General features: G+C 39.4%; 1 protein-coding gene across 1 annotated transcript in view; it reads right to left on the minus strand.

The window, feature by feature from the left end:
- Positions 1-17,422, minus strand: part of Erc2 (ELKS/RAB6-interacting/CAST family member 2) — a 673,320-nt gene that overhangs the window by 302,617 nt on the left and 353,281 nt on the right. The window lies entirely within an intron of this gene.

The raw sequence follows: 17,422 nt of genomic DNA on the forward strand, positions 1-17,422 counted from the left end.
ACATATTTAATATATATTTTATAAGTAATCAAAACCAAGATTCTTAAAGCCATCTCATTTTTGTTAAGACCAGATATTATGAACACCACTGGTATTATGAGATTGCATTTGACTTGGAATCAAGAAAATTTGAGACTTTAAAACATTTAACTCAGTTTTCTATTTATAAGCAGAATATTGTTCACTGTATAAATGCAAGCCCATCAACATTTAAATACTATTATTTCTCCTACGTTTCTACCCATTTAATCATACTTTTAAGGTTCAAGTCCATACACCTTGCCACAATGAGCCAGAAAAACTTTCCCACAGGATTAATTCATTCACTAAGCAGGGGCTGAGTGGGTTCCCATTCTTTACTAGAAAGCCTATCATTATATGGCAGAGCCCACACAGTCATTCACTCACTCCTTTATTCAGCAAGAAACGTTGTGATATACCCAATGTTGTCAAGTGGCTGTTTCAAAGTGACCACATGAAAAGCCAAGTAGGTTATCACCAGCAGACCGTTAATGGGAAGAACTTGTGATATAAGTCATAGGCAACAAGTGCTAAACACTCCATTTGGCAACTAAGTCATATGCTGGCAACCAACCAGCCTCTTTTATCCAGTATCTGTATCCCGAAATAAACACAGAAAACAGCCGATTATAAGGTCTGCCTGGCAGCAGCAGCAAGAACCTTCCCTGGGCGTTACATCCATTATCATTCATGTTTTTATTCTCTGCTTTCAAACTATGTGTTTCTTATCTATGGGTTTTTTTTTTAAAGCCCACTATGCAAACAATTTATTCGTATTAAGGGTTTTAAAATGACAAGGAAAAAAAGCAGTACAACTCTAAGATAAGTCCATTCAAAATATTTGCATTCTGCACCCAGCTTTCTCAGGAACTCATTCCAAATACATGCTTCACATTGTGCTACTAAGGACACTTTTGGGGTTACTTGATTCTTTTCACATGAATCTGAAATGGCCATGTAAATAACGTTGGCAGCAGTCATGGAAATGGAGAGAAGACAATGATAGTTGACAAAGGAGGTACCACTATAGCATCATCCAAACAGCTGTAAAGAAGCCAGGTATGGTGACTCATACTATGATACTGAGATTGATGAGGCAGGAGCAGAAGGCTGTCCGAAATTAAGGATATCCCAGGGTGTATAGTGAGTTCTAGTCTAGCCCATGCTACAGAGTGAACACTGTTCCAAAACAAAACAAAATGTGGCTCTAAAGAGAAAGGCAATGGGACTGGAGACATGGCTCTGTAGTTAAGAGCATTGGCTGCTCTTCATAGGGCCCTGGATTCAATTCCCAGCACCCACATGGTAGTTCACTACTGTCTGTAACTCCAGTTCCAGGGAATCTGACATACTCTCACATATAGACAGATAGATATGCAGGCAAAACACCAATACACATTAAAAAGAATTAATAATAATAAAAATCTGGGCAGTGGTACCCACACCTTTAATCCCAGAACTTCAGAGGCAGAGGTAGGTAACTCTTTGAGTTTAGGGCCAGGCTGTCTACAGAGCTAGTTCCAGGACAGCCAGGGCTATAGAGAGAAACCCTGTCTTGAAAAAGCAATGGGGGGTTTGCAATGATGTATTGGTATTTTAAATTATGTTATTATATGTATTTATTATGTGTTTGAGTATGTACATGGACATGCCTATGCCACAGCACATGTCTGGAGGTATAGGAATTGTTTCTCTTTTCCACCATGTATGTCTTGAGAATTGAACTCAGGTTGTCAGGTTTGATACCATGTGCCTTTACCCACTAAGCAATCTCACCACCTCGTGTGTGTGTGTGTGTGTGTGTGTGTGTGTGTGTGTGTGTGTGTGTGTGTGTGTTATAGAAATCTCACCAGCCAGGTTTTAAAGATTTCCTTTTATCTTTATGTGTCTGTCTCTGTGAGTATATATGCTGTGTATATTCAAATGCCCACAGAGACCAGAAGAGTGTGTCTGTTCCTCTGAACTGGATACTGGGAACAGAACTGGGATCCTCTGCAAGAGCAGTAAGTACTCCTAATGCTCCCCTCCAAAGATCATATTTCAAAAATGATAAGCCCTACTTGGTTTGAAATTTTAAGCAGGAGATTATTGGGACTTCCAACAATGAAAAGTTCAAGTTCTGCTCTACCACCTGCCTCTTAGGCTGCTTCTGTTTCATGGTTTTTACTTCCAAGTGTGTGTGTCTATTTATAGAGTGTTTACAACATACTACAAATGATTAGCAAAAAAATGTCTGTGTGCTATGGTGTAGGTGTAGTTTGTCTCCCAAAGGCTCCGACTGGAAGCTGGGTCCTCAGGGTGCTGAAATTTAGAGGTGACTGACACCTTGACAGGAGGACATAGTAGAATGTGATGATGCCATGGAGGCTTTACTTGAATGGATCAATTCATCCTCATTGGGTGGAATTAGTCTCATTGAATTCAATTAGTTCTCCCAAGAGTGGTTTGCTATCAGAGGGAAGCCTGCTCCTTCTTCCAGTCATCTGTCACTATGTGACTTTGCATATTTACATGTGCTCCCATTATAATGCCACCTGCCAGGATATGCTGCCACCAGAAGCCAGATGCTGTTGTAGTACTGTTAAGGGTCCAGAACTATGGGATAAAACTATTTTCCCTGTTATACAGAAGGAGCCAACACTGGTATTTTGCAGAGTAACAAAAAATAAACAAGTCACATCAAGTTATATGCAATGAAATTGCTATAAAGTATTTAAAATCCTGATTTCACTCAATTGCAACTAAATGGGAACATTAGAATCTGAAGAGGGAAAAGGCATAATTTAAAATAATTCAACATTAACTTTATAAAATGAAGTTGTTTCATACACACACAATCAATGAGCATTTCATTTGACAGTAAAGTGACTTTTATATTCTCCATGCTTTTCTGTATCATCCAGCTTATTTTCCTTGAAGACAATATACAAAATAAAGATAATTTCAAAACAACTACAAAACATCAAAATGGTTTTAAAATGAGTTTTGAAGTAAGTTTTATTTCTTAAAAGGGCTTGTTATATGAGGAAATGTTCTTTTTAACTCCAAAGAAAAATAAGTTCTATCTGAAAATTAAATTTTAGGAGGCTGGCAAATGTAAAATTGTTTATCTACTAGAAAATTATTACATATATTTCTCTTGTTCTCAAACTGTTATGACACTTGCAAAAATGTTTGGGATCTTTTTCTTGAAAGTGTAAGGCTGCACCAAGTCCAAATAGCAAGAATAGAGTACTGAGCAAACTGAAAACTAGGGTTAGGGTTGGTAATCTCAGGGACAGCTTTTAAGAAATTTCATATTTTGCAAAGATACAATCCACCTTGGAACACAGAGGACTCATGTGGGTCACTGTGACTATTAGAGTAAGAGTTGGGTCTGTGCACCCCAGCCCTGAGAAATATGGCACTTGTTATTGAAGAAAGATGTTTCTAGTCACAGCCATTCACAACAGTAACCACACTGTGTGTCTGAAGCAAGAGCTGCACTTTCAGGACAGATCCCTGAAGAGCAAGCAAGACACATGGCTTTCAGACCCTGGGCATCACATGGCAACCCTAATCCTAATAGATGTAAGCTAACTTGGGAAATTTTACAGTCCAAGACTAGCTATCAGAGTCTTCTACTCTCAGCCAGCCAGGCAAGATTCAAATCTACAGGGCAATGACTTCACTCCTGAGAATCCTTCAAAGGTTCCCACTCTTCTCAAGCTAATGCATGAGGCCCTTCAAGAGATAGTCCCAGAGCCAGACCTAGTACTGTATGTAGCTTAGTGACACAGCACCTGTCTAGCAGGAGTGAGATCCTAGGCACAGGGCCCAGTACTGCCAGAAGAAACAAACAAACAAAAGAGAATTCACTTGCTCTCCCACCATGCCTACACTGGCTGCCATTCTGACAAACCATGCTGCCAGTTCTCAGGGACAGACGACATCTTCTGGCCTTTGTCTGCCTTTTGTACTTGGAATGCTTTTCCCACTCTGACTCTGTACCTGACTCACCCTTTAGGTGCCAACACATACCCCTTATCCTTCAGAAAGCCTTCTCTACCCACAAAGCTGGGTTTCCTCCTCTGAACTGTGTACACGCCATCACAATGGCCTTTCAAGACTGGAGATGTAGTGGAAAGCTATAATTGTCTCTTCAGATAATCAACTCTCCAACTTGGCTGTAAGCTCAGTTAAGAACAATGTTCTCATTTTAACATCTCTGGCCATTAATTTGCTGAATAAACCCATGAAGGTGAAAGTTACACAGAAAGGCCAGAATTCTATGTCTAAAGTTCTAACCCAAGTGGCCAGTACAGATGCTACTGCTAAGTAGTGGACAACAGACATCTGTGTTTCGGTGCAAACTACTGGATTCCATTCCATGCTGACCCATGAACATGCAACCTCACAGTCACCACAGTACAGAAATGCTATCAAATTCCCAACATTCCAACAATGCTGACAGGTGCATTTGCTTAAAGTAAAAAAGTAGAGACAAGATTAAGCCAATGGCTTAACAGCAAGAGAGGTTGGGAATGCAAATCCTGGTATCCTCATCCTCTGGAGTAAGATGCCCTTCATAAAGTCAGTAGTAAGCCAGGGTCAACTAACCCATATCTACAACAACTAGGGAAAGTTTTAGTGTTCCAGACACAGCAAACATACTTCTCTAGAAAAATATAGGCATTAATCTTGATTCTTTCCTTTCTTACTTTCTCCTACCATCTGTCATTTCTAGAGCACTGCAAGCCTAAGCTAGTGCACGTGGTCCATACAACCTGTGATGGCATCCACGGTGACTTCATAAATATTTAGCATCCATTACTTTTCTCCTATAATTTTGTGACTCTGAAAAGTTACACAAACATACTCATAGAATAACTTTTAGACTAACTTTTTGCACTAAGCATAACTGTCTAGAGATTCATCCAAATTGCCAAGCTGTTTAGTAGCTCATTATTGTTTATTTCTGGGTACCACTCCATTGTATCACTATGCCAGCTTCTTTTTAAAATTAATTTATTATGCATATAGTGTTCTGCCAGCATGTATGCCTGCAGGCCAAAAGTGGGCACCAGATCTCTTTATAGATGGCTGTGAGCCACTATGTGGCTGCTGGTAGTTAAACTCAGGACCTCTGGAAGAGCAGCCAGTGCTCTTAACCTCTGAACCATCTGTCCAGACCTGTATGCCAGTTTCTTTAAGCATGTGCTTGTTTAAGGACATGTAGGTTGTTTCTACTTTGGGCTATTACACGTATTTTACTATGAATGTTCACATACAGGTTTGTGTTTTTTATCTTTTTACAGAAATTTATACTACTCTGGTGTACATGCAACTAGGATGCAATATCTTGGTTACATGGAAGTTGTTTCAATTGTGTAAAACTCTATTGAAGTACACTCTAGAGTTTCAACATTTCACATTGTCACCTCTTCATCAATGTAAGAATGGTCTGGTTTCCCTACATTGTCACCAATGTTGTTGTCACTGGTTATGTTTTTAGTGACACTGATAGGTGTATGGTTACTCTGATTTTCCCAGTGGCTAGTGATTTTAATGTGTTTCTACACATGCACCTCTGAAATGAAATGTCACTTTATGCCTTTAGCCCATTTTCTAAATGGATTATTTGGGGTTGTCCTGCTTCACCATTGACTGTCAATGACTCTTTTTATATTCTGAGTATCTGTCCTTTGTTATACTGTGTAGTTTACAGTATTTGTCCCAAGTCTGTGGCTTAGCTCTTATTCTTTTTAACAGGAGCCTTCATGAAGAAATGCCCAATGTACTAAGCTTTCTCTTTTAGATCTTCATTTTCAAGCCAATTCTGAGATTTTTCTCATTTTCTTCTAAAACTTATAATTTTATGTGGTGCACTTAAATCTATGACCCACTGAGTTATTTTTTGCACAAGATGTGGGGTTTAAATCAGTGTATAATTCTGGGGACATAAAAATGTGTCCAACTGGTCCTTCCTTCATCAAAATATTTCACCCTAGTAAAAAGTAAGTATATGTGCAAGCATTCTGAGTTCTCTACTGATCTAAGTCACTATCTCTCAGTCAATATTCACTAACGTAAAAATTAATACAGATGAGTAGTTTCTTCCATTTATGTTTTTCCACAGCTAACATTATATAAAAAGATGAAGATAAAAATACCTGCTTTGGAGAGGGAAACATATTATTGATAAAATCTAGGGTCTTGTCCATGCTATACAAGTTGTTTACTGCTGAAGACACCCCTTCTATTTAATATAGTGCTCTAAGATCTATCAAAGCAACCAGAAAAAAAAATGTGTCCAAATCAGAAATGAAGGACTAAAACTAGTTGTTTCTAAATTGCAAGATCCTATATGTAGAAGACTTTTGATACTGGCACTGTTAGAACTGCTAAACAAATTTAATACTGCTGCAGTCTAGAAAACCTGATGTGGAAATGTTGCAATTGTTTTCCACACACAAACAAGCTATCTGAAGAGGAAACCAAGAGAACAATCCCATTTCCAGTATCAACAAAAAATAAATAAAATGCTTCAGAACAAATTTAGTCACCGAAGTAAAAGACTTGCCCATTTAAATAATAAAACATCAATGAAAATGTTAATGACAACACACACAAATGAAGAGCAGTCCATGCTCATCTACTGGGAATTCTAATAGTGTTAAGACATTTATTCGGGTATGGTGGTTCGTCCCAGCACTCAGGGAGCAGTGACCAGAGAATGAGTTCAAAGTCAGCCTTGGCCACAAAGTGGATCTAGAACAGTCTGGGACACATAGCAAAACATAATAAAATAACCACAACAAAAAGTTCCTATACTACCAAAATGCCTCTAGATTAAATTTGGACTCTAATAAAATTCCAATAACATTTTTCATAGAATTATAAAGCAATTCTGAGATACACACAAAACCATTAAACACTCTGAGCAGACAAAAAGATCATGAACCAAAAACAAAGTTGAAGGCTTAAGGCTACTTGATCTCACAATATATTACAAAACTATGGTAATCACAACAGGACAAACGAAAACATGTAGATCACACCACAAGCTTGAATCTCGAAAAGAAATCCATACATTTATAGTCAGTAGATTTATGCGAAATTTCTACACAATGAAGAAAAACCTCTTTCCAATAATGGTATTGAAGAAACTGGGTGCTCACACTGAGAGGAATGAAATGGGGCCCTATCTCACCACATATAAAAATTTATTCTAGGTACATTATGGATGCAAATATAAAGCCAAAGCTAAAGCTACTAGAAGAAACCACAGGGAAAGGCTCTAGGCCACTGACCTGGACAATTTCTACTCCTTGCTTGTTTTGTTTTGAATTTTGGCAAAACCACAAAGGTATCAATAGGAGAAGTAAAAATAGAACTCAGAGTCAGTCTATCAAGACAAAGAGTTCTTTTGCAGATGGACACCCTGAGAAATACAAGGGATGTTGTCATACCCTTTACCTCAACAACCAGGTGTGACTTTGGAAACTTAGGAGAATGACGGTGTACAGTGTCTGTAAAGTGGCTATAATTTAGATCTTCAATGGCTCCCAAGAGTCCCATGTGTTAAAAGTTTTCTCCCACCAGGAAGTGGTGGTATATGCCTTTAATCCCAGCACTCGGGAGGCAGAAGTAAGTAGATCTCTGTGAGTTCGAGGCCAGCCTGATCTACAGAGTGAGTTCCACGACAAACAAGGCTACCCAGAAAAACCCTGTCTAGAAAAATAAGAAAACGTTGTCTCCCAAGAGCATACCAGGACTGGGGAAGGTGGCACTGTTAGGGGGGGAGACCTTGAAGGAGGTTTTAAGTCATTAGAACATGTCCTAGTTAGAGTTGTGATATTGCTGTTATAAAACATTGTGACCTAAAGCAACTTGGAGAAGAAAGGGTTTATTTGGCTTACTATTCCACACTGTTCATCATTGAAGGAAGTCAGGACAGGAACTCAAACAAGGCAGGAAACTGAAGGCAGGAGCTGATGCAGAGGCCATGGAGAAGTTCTGCTTACTGGCTTACTCCCTTTGGCTGGCTTAACCTGCTTTCTTTTAGAATCCAGAACCACCAACCCAAGGGTGGCACCACCCACAATGGGCTGGGCCCCCACCTCATCAATCACTAATTAAGAAAATCCCTTACAGCCAAATTTTATAAAGGCATTTTCCAAATTGAGGTTCCTTCCTTACTTACAAATAAGTCTAGCTTGTGTCAAGTTGACATAAACCTAGTTGGCACACCCTTTAAGGGAACTGTGTGACCTGGTACCCCTTTCTTTCTCTTCCCTTCCAGGAGGTGGACAGCTTTCCTCAGTCACATAATCCTATCAGGAAATACATCACAAGCCTAAGGCAATGTGGCTGATCTGTCATAGACCAAAACATCCAACTCTGAAAGTAAACAAATCTTTATTCTGTATGAATTGACTTATTTTTATTCATCACAACAAAGCAGTCTACATTCTCCTATCTTCCCTTTTGGACATTCTAATCCCTTTTCCGTTAGCATTTACTTCTCCATGAGAAGTTCCTTCACCAAGTTTTTAAGAGTTGATACTACTGATTAGTACTATTAACAAGTAACACATTATAGTTCCTTACCTCAGAATGCTTTCTTCTCCCTCATTCCTGATGGACATTTCACAAGACAGAGAATCTGTAGTTGACATTTTTAGGATCTCCACCTAAAAAGCACAAGGCTAATTTCTCTGGCCTGTGGTTTCAGATGAAGAATCCACTGGTGTTCTCCTGGCAAGTACAGTCATATGGCTGCAGCCACTTGGAGATTTCACTTTAATTTTCAGAGGCTTAATTACAAAGCCTTGTTGTGCATTTCCTTGAGTTTGGTGCTATAGGGCTCAATCATCTTTGCACCAGTGGGTTTACATCTTTTGCCAAAGTCAGGAAATGTTTCAGCTTTTACTCAGTCTTCAAGTTATTTCTCCACATATTCTATATTCTTTCTCCTCTCCCTGAATTCTATATGAACATTAGACCATATTATCACCCATGAGTCCATGAGTCCTGCCTATCTGACTTCCATTCCAGTTTCTCTTCTACTCTACTACTGAATTTTCCAGGGAAATCTCTCTCTCTCTCTCTCTCTCTCTCTCTCTCTCTCTCTCTCTTTCTCTCTCTCTCTCCCCCCTCAGGAAATCTATAATTACCTATTCAACCAACTTTGTAAAATTGCTTTAAATTTTTTAACCCAGTAATCCCAATCAATATCTGATATGCTTGAGTATCAGTTGTTTCTCCTCACTCAAATTGTGAATTTTTCTTCTGTAATGGTTTCTTACTATACTGGATGATTTTCTATTGGATCCAGGACATTTCTAGGCATGTGGTAAGACCTTTTAGAGTGCTTTTTTAGCCGTCTTCCCATCTTCCATTGTCTCAGGTAGTATGCCCTGTGTTTGGTGCTGATAAAGCAGGCATATTCTCTCTAACTTCCCTGAGTCACTGACTCCCACTGGTAGGAGAGAGGCTTACTAGTGATGGGTGCCCTGTTAAGGCTCTTCTGACAAAGCTGCTACAGGCATCCTGAGCTCGTCACTTACCGCAGGCAAGATATGATGGCTAACAGGCTGGCCTGCTCAGGTTTGCTGGTGAGATTTTGTGGGTTGACTGGATCATTGCTAAAAGTCCTGAGCCTCCCTTCCCTTCCTCCATCTCTCCTGAGTTCCCTTTCTTCCATCCATCCTTTCCTGTTGACAGGCTTCCTGTTACAGGGTCCTAGGACAGTCACAGGGACAGGAAAAAAAAAAAACCAAGGGGCTCCCCAGGATTTGCTCAGCTGGTGTCCCCACAGGGCTCCTTCCTTCCGGCCTTCAGAGTCTTTTATGATTATGATACAGTTCAGGTAATTAGACTTAATGATTTTATACTATCTTGTCCCAGAACCAAAAGCCACTAAAAACCTTTTGTTAAAATGGATTATTCCATTTACTCTCAAAAACCCCACCATTCAAATAACTCTAAGAAGCTGGTGGAGTGAAGATTCATGCTCTCTCTGAGTGGCGATGCCTAACTCCTGCTTCAGCTATACCTTAACTATTCAGATCCCTTGCAGAACTGAGGCTCTAAGCCCCCTTCTTGCACTGGCATAATTGCTACCAGACAGTAGAAGGAAGAGAGTAGGGGCTTAGCTGGGGAGCAAAGGAAGGGTTTGCAGAAGGCAACCTTTTCTCTGTGTTTCACTCTCAAGTGGAAGGAAACTCCATGGAAAACACATTCAAGGAAGCTCACTAGTGGGAAGTACTGGGCTGGCCAAGATGCCAAACAGAATAAAGACTTGCATCATATCACTAACATTTGTATATTGGTTAGTCATGGAGTTGGCACACAGTAGGCCTATAGTAAATATTCCTTGACTGAAGAAAAAAAATAACCTTTTAAGTACTGGTAAAGCTTGGCTCAAATTCCTTCTTCCCAGACAGTTTTCTTGAGAACAACCACATCGTGACACCCTGTGGAATACTTGAGATACTGCACAATTCCAGCTCTGCCAAAGCTGGAGTGGATGCAGAGGCACCACAAAGGAGACTGTCTCCAAAGACACATCACCAATAGTTAAAGGTTTCCAATACTGTTGTCACCCGCAGCCTGACCCCATGACAAGGTATCTGAAAATAAAAGGGGCAACTGCATCCCACGCTTGGCAATTCTCTGGATTCCAGAGCATTCATGATTTTCCTTTTTCTTAAAACTAATTTTAAAATGTGATCCAAACCCTTAACCAAGACAGTATGTTCTCAAGTAGTATGGAATTTTGTATAACTTTTCCTTTAGACATAAACGAATAAGCAGTAAATTTAAAACATCCCCAAATTGTTCTAAAACAGAACGTTCTCTAAAAATCCAATGACAAGATGGCAGATTCCGCGGCAGCCAACAGGTAAAGCATTCCGAGCTCACACTACAGACTCTCAACACTCTGGCCATGGCTAGCAACACTGCAGAGAGGATGCGGGAGGCTGGCAAGCCTGGTGCCATGCCGCCTCTGAAGGGAAAACCCCAATGTCACAGAAATTCATTTTTACTGAATAGACTGATGGAAAAATTTACTTTTGCTGGTTTTCCACCTAAAATTCTGATAATCCATTAAATTTAATGTGTAAAGTATTATTTTTCAATTTTTGTCCACCCCCAAATTAAAGGTAAAGTTTATACAAGAAATCATTGCATGTGGCAAAAGTACATTTGCATACACATTTAAGGGGAAACAAAACTTTTTATAACACTAATTTTATCTGGAAGTCTACAACTTATATGTGTTGTACAATTTGGGATCAAATTTCAACCATGCAGAGCTCTCATTTTTATATTCTTCTTTGTTTACTCTAATAGTACCTGACATTAGCAAGTGTTCTGCTTATTAGAATATGCAAAACACTCTGAGCAAAAGAAGAATTAAAAAAGGAAATACGGGATGCACAGGAAAATATCAAACAAAACCTTTAAAGTCTCATACAATTCACAAATGATCCTGACTCACCCCAAAATGTGTCAGTTCCCTTCAGGTTTTCTCAGGTGGGCTCCCCTTTAACCCTTGTGTCTCTGTGTCTACTGCAACTCTATTTGAAATGTGAAATTTACTTGACAAGATACTGCCTGCCTTCTCTGCTCACTTTATTGCTATTTGATCCCTACACTAAAATTCAATTGCAACAAACTTTACAACTTGAGTGTGCCTGCTAATCTTTGCCTGTTTAAACAACGTGCATTTTAGTAACTACAAAAAAAATTGACAGTAAAGTCACTTTTAAAAAATCATTAAACTCTGAATAAAGTCTTTTGTTGTCCCCACACTGTCAGTAACTGACATGATGATCTTGTCCCTTTTTTTGGCCACTGTCTCAGGAATGCTTCTTAAGTACTCAGAGGATTAAATCAAATCTCACCTGTAGACAGGCTTCACAATTCGACAGAAAACCCAGTTCTCAAAGGAAAATTACTTTCATTATCTTAAGTTAAAACCAAATATTCTGTCCTGGGGAATTTGCAGGAAAACAGCAGCATCAAAGAGAGCAGCTCACTTCAAGAGGGTTTGCTCTCCAAGACCTTGTCCACAAGAGTTATTTAAGGGAGAATTCCTTTTAGGCAATATTTTCTCAAGGTCATACTAAGACAGCTATAAAACTGTGTCATTTAAATTACTTCAAGTCATGCCTTTTCACAATTTTATTTTATTTTTAGGGGCTGAAGACCTTCGGTCTTCTTTGGGAATTGTTTTATTCATGGTTACTGTTTTGAATTTTGCCTGTCTATGGGCATTTGCTTTTTAAGGAGATTATATAATTTTAAGAGGCAAACATTTAAAGTCTCTATGAGGGATAAAAATATAAAATGTATCTCTTTTAAGCTTAAAAACAACTGAAGGGACTAATGTGAAATTAGATGTATTTGTGCATTTGGGTGAAAATGGCAGCTCTTTAATACTTAGGAAACTGTTTTCGAACTTAAAGTACACCATGAGAAATACTCCATAGGATATCAATTCACATGGCAGAAATCGCCTTCCTAAGAAAGCACTTCAACATCCCCCTGAAACACCTAGCCAACCATATTGTTCTAAGAGTCAATGGGATCAGGCAGGATTAGGACACATCAAATTTTGGATTCTTGAATCTGCTTCTTAAATTAACAAAATCCTGGCTATTTCACCCAAAATCCAATACAACTCCAGACTAAAAAAAAAAAAGGAACGTTTTTGTCAAGGAACCTACATCATTATTTGCAGACAACTTATTTTGTTATTGATTAGTATCCTTCATGCTAACTGTTCTGTCTCCTACAGCAAATGTTCCATTTTAAAAACACAGTAACAGATGCTAGAAATAGAAACCACCAAAGCAATAGTCCTGGTGACTGTAGAATATATTTTGTAGTAGTTTGGAAAAAAGACTAACACTCAGTCTTCACTCACTATTGACACAGTCTGTGAAGTAACACAGCCCTAGATTACAACTTGTTTTTAAATTACAATCCAAACTTTGCGATAGAGATTAAAGTGCATTTCATAGCACACCACCTGTAAATGAAGCCCCTATTAATTGGCATGCAAGAATTAAAGGAAACACTTACAAACTAACTTTTTATTTTCATCTTAGAAAAAAGCATAAATGAGCAGTAGCATGTGTCTACTTAGATATTTGAGCATAACCCATTCTTTAAGGTATTATTATTTTCTTATGATCTATACTTTTGATTCTTCACCTACTCAGTATGTCTGGGCCCAGCCTTAAACTCTGAGGAACCCGGTTCTGAATGGCCTTCACAGGTCTGGAAGATGGATGCTTCCTGGGCACCCAGCAGCCCTTCACTTTAATTGGCTTTCTTTCTTCCATATGTATGACCTTACCTGCAGTTCTGACTAGAATCCTGGCTTGCACTCCCTGTGTGTTTCACACATGCTACTCAGTAACACTGGCCATCTTTAACATTTATCCTAACTATGTGGAATGAATGTGAAATAATTGCTAGAATGATTTTTTTTTGTTTTGTTTTGCATGTGGCTAAGGTTAAATCCCCTCTAAAGATTCTAAGAATATTTGTAAGAATATGTTAACCATGTACAAGAATGGGTTTCATTTTGAAATTTTCATACAAGAACATGGTGTAGTTTGATAATATTTGTCCCCAGGATGCTCTCTTATTTCCCTTCACCTCCCACTGATCTTCTTTTCAACTTGCCTCCCCTCTACTTTCATTCATCTTTTTGTTTTGTTTTTTAGGTATCTGTTCTTAGGGTTGCTGGGCAGGATCATCAGTGAGGGGGTTATTTACAGGTATACAGGCATCTTACCCACAGCTGCACTACCTTTTACAACACAGTGTGTGATATTCTTTACTAAATCAAAGCAAGATCAGGAGACAGCAATTCAGCACCCTCTAAGAGGTAGTGACATGCCAAACACATGCAATACACAACTGAAAACAATCAGAGACCCCAGTATGGTCACATATTCCAATCACCTAGTCTCTTGTGATGAATCACACATCAGCAAATGTGTGTGTGTGTGTGTGTGTGTGTGTGTGTGTGTGTATTTATATTCAACTATAAAATATCCACAATGCTATGGATTCCAGTTTGCTGACATATGAGAACTATTTGGATACCTGGTTATAAGATTCCTCCAGCCCAGAACCAGAGTCACTTATGGTCCAATAGGAGGTTCCACAATCTGCCTGACAAACTACTACTATATGTGATTTAATCTAGTGGATTTTTCCAAGCATTGGAACCAAAACATTTGTATATCAAATGAAGAAGAGAAAAATAGTGACAACCTATTTCTCCTTCAGTCATTCAAAATATTGAAAATACAATGTTCTCCCTAGAGCCTATCTAGAAATTGAACTTATTTTAAAGGTCTGAGGATGTAAAAAGCATTATTCCATCACATTTAGTTGATGCCCACTTCACTGTCTACATACACATACACCACACATACAGGGATCCAGGCCAGGTCTGTTCATGGGAGAAGAAACAGATCTTATTACCTACATGTCCTCCCTAAAAGAAACATAGAAGTATTTGCATTAGTTATGTGCACATTCTGATACCTCCCTCAAAAGCTACTTCAATGGGAAGTCACTAGTTAATTGTAACTATTCCACATATAACCCGCCATTGCTTAGAACACATTGGAGACTAAAAATAAAGACAAAGGCTGAAGAAATAGCAGATTCTGTGAAAAGCAACACATCCAGTCAATTCTAGAGGTGGAGCTTCAGTGACAATGTCCTACCTCTGCACTTCAATCCCCATTACAAGGGCCTGAGGTCTAAGCTGGGCCTGGGCAGATGAGCTGAAATGGTTAAGAAAGTCTTTCATTTTCTTCCTTTCAAATTTAATGTCCTCATTCCTTCCAGCAGTGGCCATCTGCATTTGAGAGGTCTGATTGCAGTGCAGGCAGAATTTACAAAGTCAAATAATGATGCAGGCCCTACATTCATTTGGCTAATGGAAAGGAGTCTGTCTTCTGCAAAGTGTCAAAAACCCAATCTCATCTGCTAGTCTGACACTGAGGAAAACACAAACCCAGCTTCTTTTCCCAATTAAATACAGGGCTCCTTAAACTTCCCAGGGAGACCAGCCCTGCTGTGCAATCGGATATTTAAAGAAGCAGTCTGCTTTTGTTTATGCACTTTTGTTTCCTATTAAGAGCCAGAATGTGTTTTGTTCCTTTATTGTCCAAGACAGCCTCCCCACATACATACAAATGTCTGAATCCCAGGGATAGATGGTTGAGGATGGCAATCAACAACTTGATTTGTTAACAGACTGCTCAAGTCCCCTAATACCACTGGATGTTGTCCTAATCAGAGGCCACACTGAAGGAAAAGGATCCAGATCCGTATGAATCCAAAGGTGCCACATGGAAAGTTACTACAACATTTTCTGCAAAAGCATGAAATGCGGGAAGTTATTGCTGCAAGGCACAAAAGGCCAGAGGAGAGCAGATCGGGGTTTGTATACATTTACTTAACTTGTAGCATGCGTGAACTATAAAACCAAATGCATCACTCGAAACACACAGCATGTTCAAATAAGCCCTCAGCATAAACTTAAGGAAGAAATGGTGTGTTTAAGGTGTTGGCTCTCTGAACGAGCACTCATCCCTTCCAAGGCAGCTGACACACTTTCAAACCCAATGCATTTGTAAAAGAAAAGACTAGCTGTAACTTTGAAAAACTAGAGATTCCTGCTCTGGTGCTTAACTTTCCAGTCCCTCCCACTAGGCTTCTTCTTTTCCTAGGTTCAGTAATTGCTGGCAAGAGGGGCCACTTGCACCCTCACAAAAAGGGGCAAGTGGCTAATTATTTCTGTTCAAGCCCATCTGCAGGCAAAATCAGTTGCAGATGTAGAACTGTACCCACAAAAAAAAAAAAAAAAGAAGAAGAAGAAGAAGTTGCTTCTATACCATGGGCCTGGGATACAGGGAATATCAAGAAAGCCAAACTACAGCCCTCCACCTAGGGGTGTATAGCCCTGTTCAGTCCCATAAATGGAAAGTCGTGGTAATTTTCTTTGAAAACAACTTAAGAAAAGGAAGCAAAATAGATATGGGGAGAAGGAAGAAAAAGAAGAAAGGGGAAAAGGGTGGGAAGAATGAATTTAAGGCTATTTCGACAAAGAGGCCAAACTTGCTCTCCATACTTAGTCTGAATGCTGAACCTTAAGCTCCTCCCCTGAAATGCCCACTCTAACTCAGTCTCATTTTAACGTGAAAGACAGGGAAAAGAAAAAAGGAGCTATGAGCAACAAGCACTTACTTTATTCTAAAAGAGTTTCCCCAAATGTTAGGGACTGTGTTTGCTGACTGATCATTGCCAGGAGCCTCTCATTTGGTGATGTGATCTGTTTTACAGACAAGAGTTGCCTACTGCCAGGTGGCAAAGTGGAAGTTGAATCCACATCCGTTGGACACCAAACACAGTGCAGTCCAGTGCTGGTAAGTACCAAGTGCTATGGAACAATCAACCTGGCCACCTGGGGAATGGAGTGGGGGGGGGGAGTTGGAGCTGAACTATGTGTAATTGGTGCTCATCAAGAAAGGGTAACAGCTGAGCAGAGCAATGGATAAAGAATCATCAGGGAAAACTGCCAACAAGTCCCCTATAGGCAAGAAACACTCAAGGAACAGCTACAGCAATGGTTCTGAACCTTCTTAATGCTGTGATCCTTTAATAAAGTTCCAGATGTTTTGTTGACCCCCCAAGCATAAAATTATTTTCACTGCTACTTCATAACGGTAATTTTGCTACCATTAAGAACAATAATTAAATATCTGATATGCAGCACCTGTGAAAGGATCATTTGATCCCAAAAGGAGTCACAACCCACAGGTTGAGAACCTCTGAGCTAGAGGCTTCACAGGCAAAGATCACAAAACTGTGTACCTCTTGGTAGCAAAACATTTGGTCCCTAATAATGCCATGACTGAAATCTTAGCAAATGCTGAGGCATTTGCCTTTTCTGTTCTTTACTCCCCCATTCATTTAGCTCATTGTTGAGTGCCTACAGAATATATGTGACACGTTTTAAATATCTAGTTAAAGGACTAACAGAAATGTTCTTGATTGTAGATTCAAGCAGTACCTGCCTCATAAGGTGCTCTCAGTACTGAAACAATTCCGGGAGCTGTGGGGCAACAAGCACCTGCATGAACTCTTGAAAAGATTGAGCTCTCTCTCTAGGAGGTCTGTAAGATTTCAACCCAGGGTAAGTAAGCAGAGGAATATTTGAGACATTCTAAGACAAAGAAAATTGACAGGTTCCCAACATTGGTGCTGCATCTTGTGTGACAATATGCATGAGTCCAAAAGAGAGCAGGACTCCTGGACAGATAAGAACATCAAGGTACTTGCCTACCTAACTGTCCCATACCTACAGATGAGTTTA

This window comes from Cricetulus griseus (assembly GCF_003668045.3).
Source record: "Cricetulus griseus strain 17A/GY chromosome 1 unlocalized genomic scaffold, alternate assembly CriGri-PICRH-1.0 chr1_1, whole genome shotgun sequence".
Taxonomy (NCBI): Eukaryota; Metazoa; Chordata; class Mammalia; order Rodentia; family Cricetidae; genus Cricetulus; species Cricetulus griseus.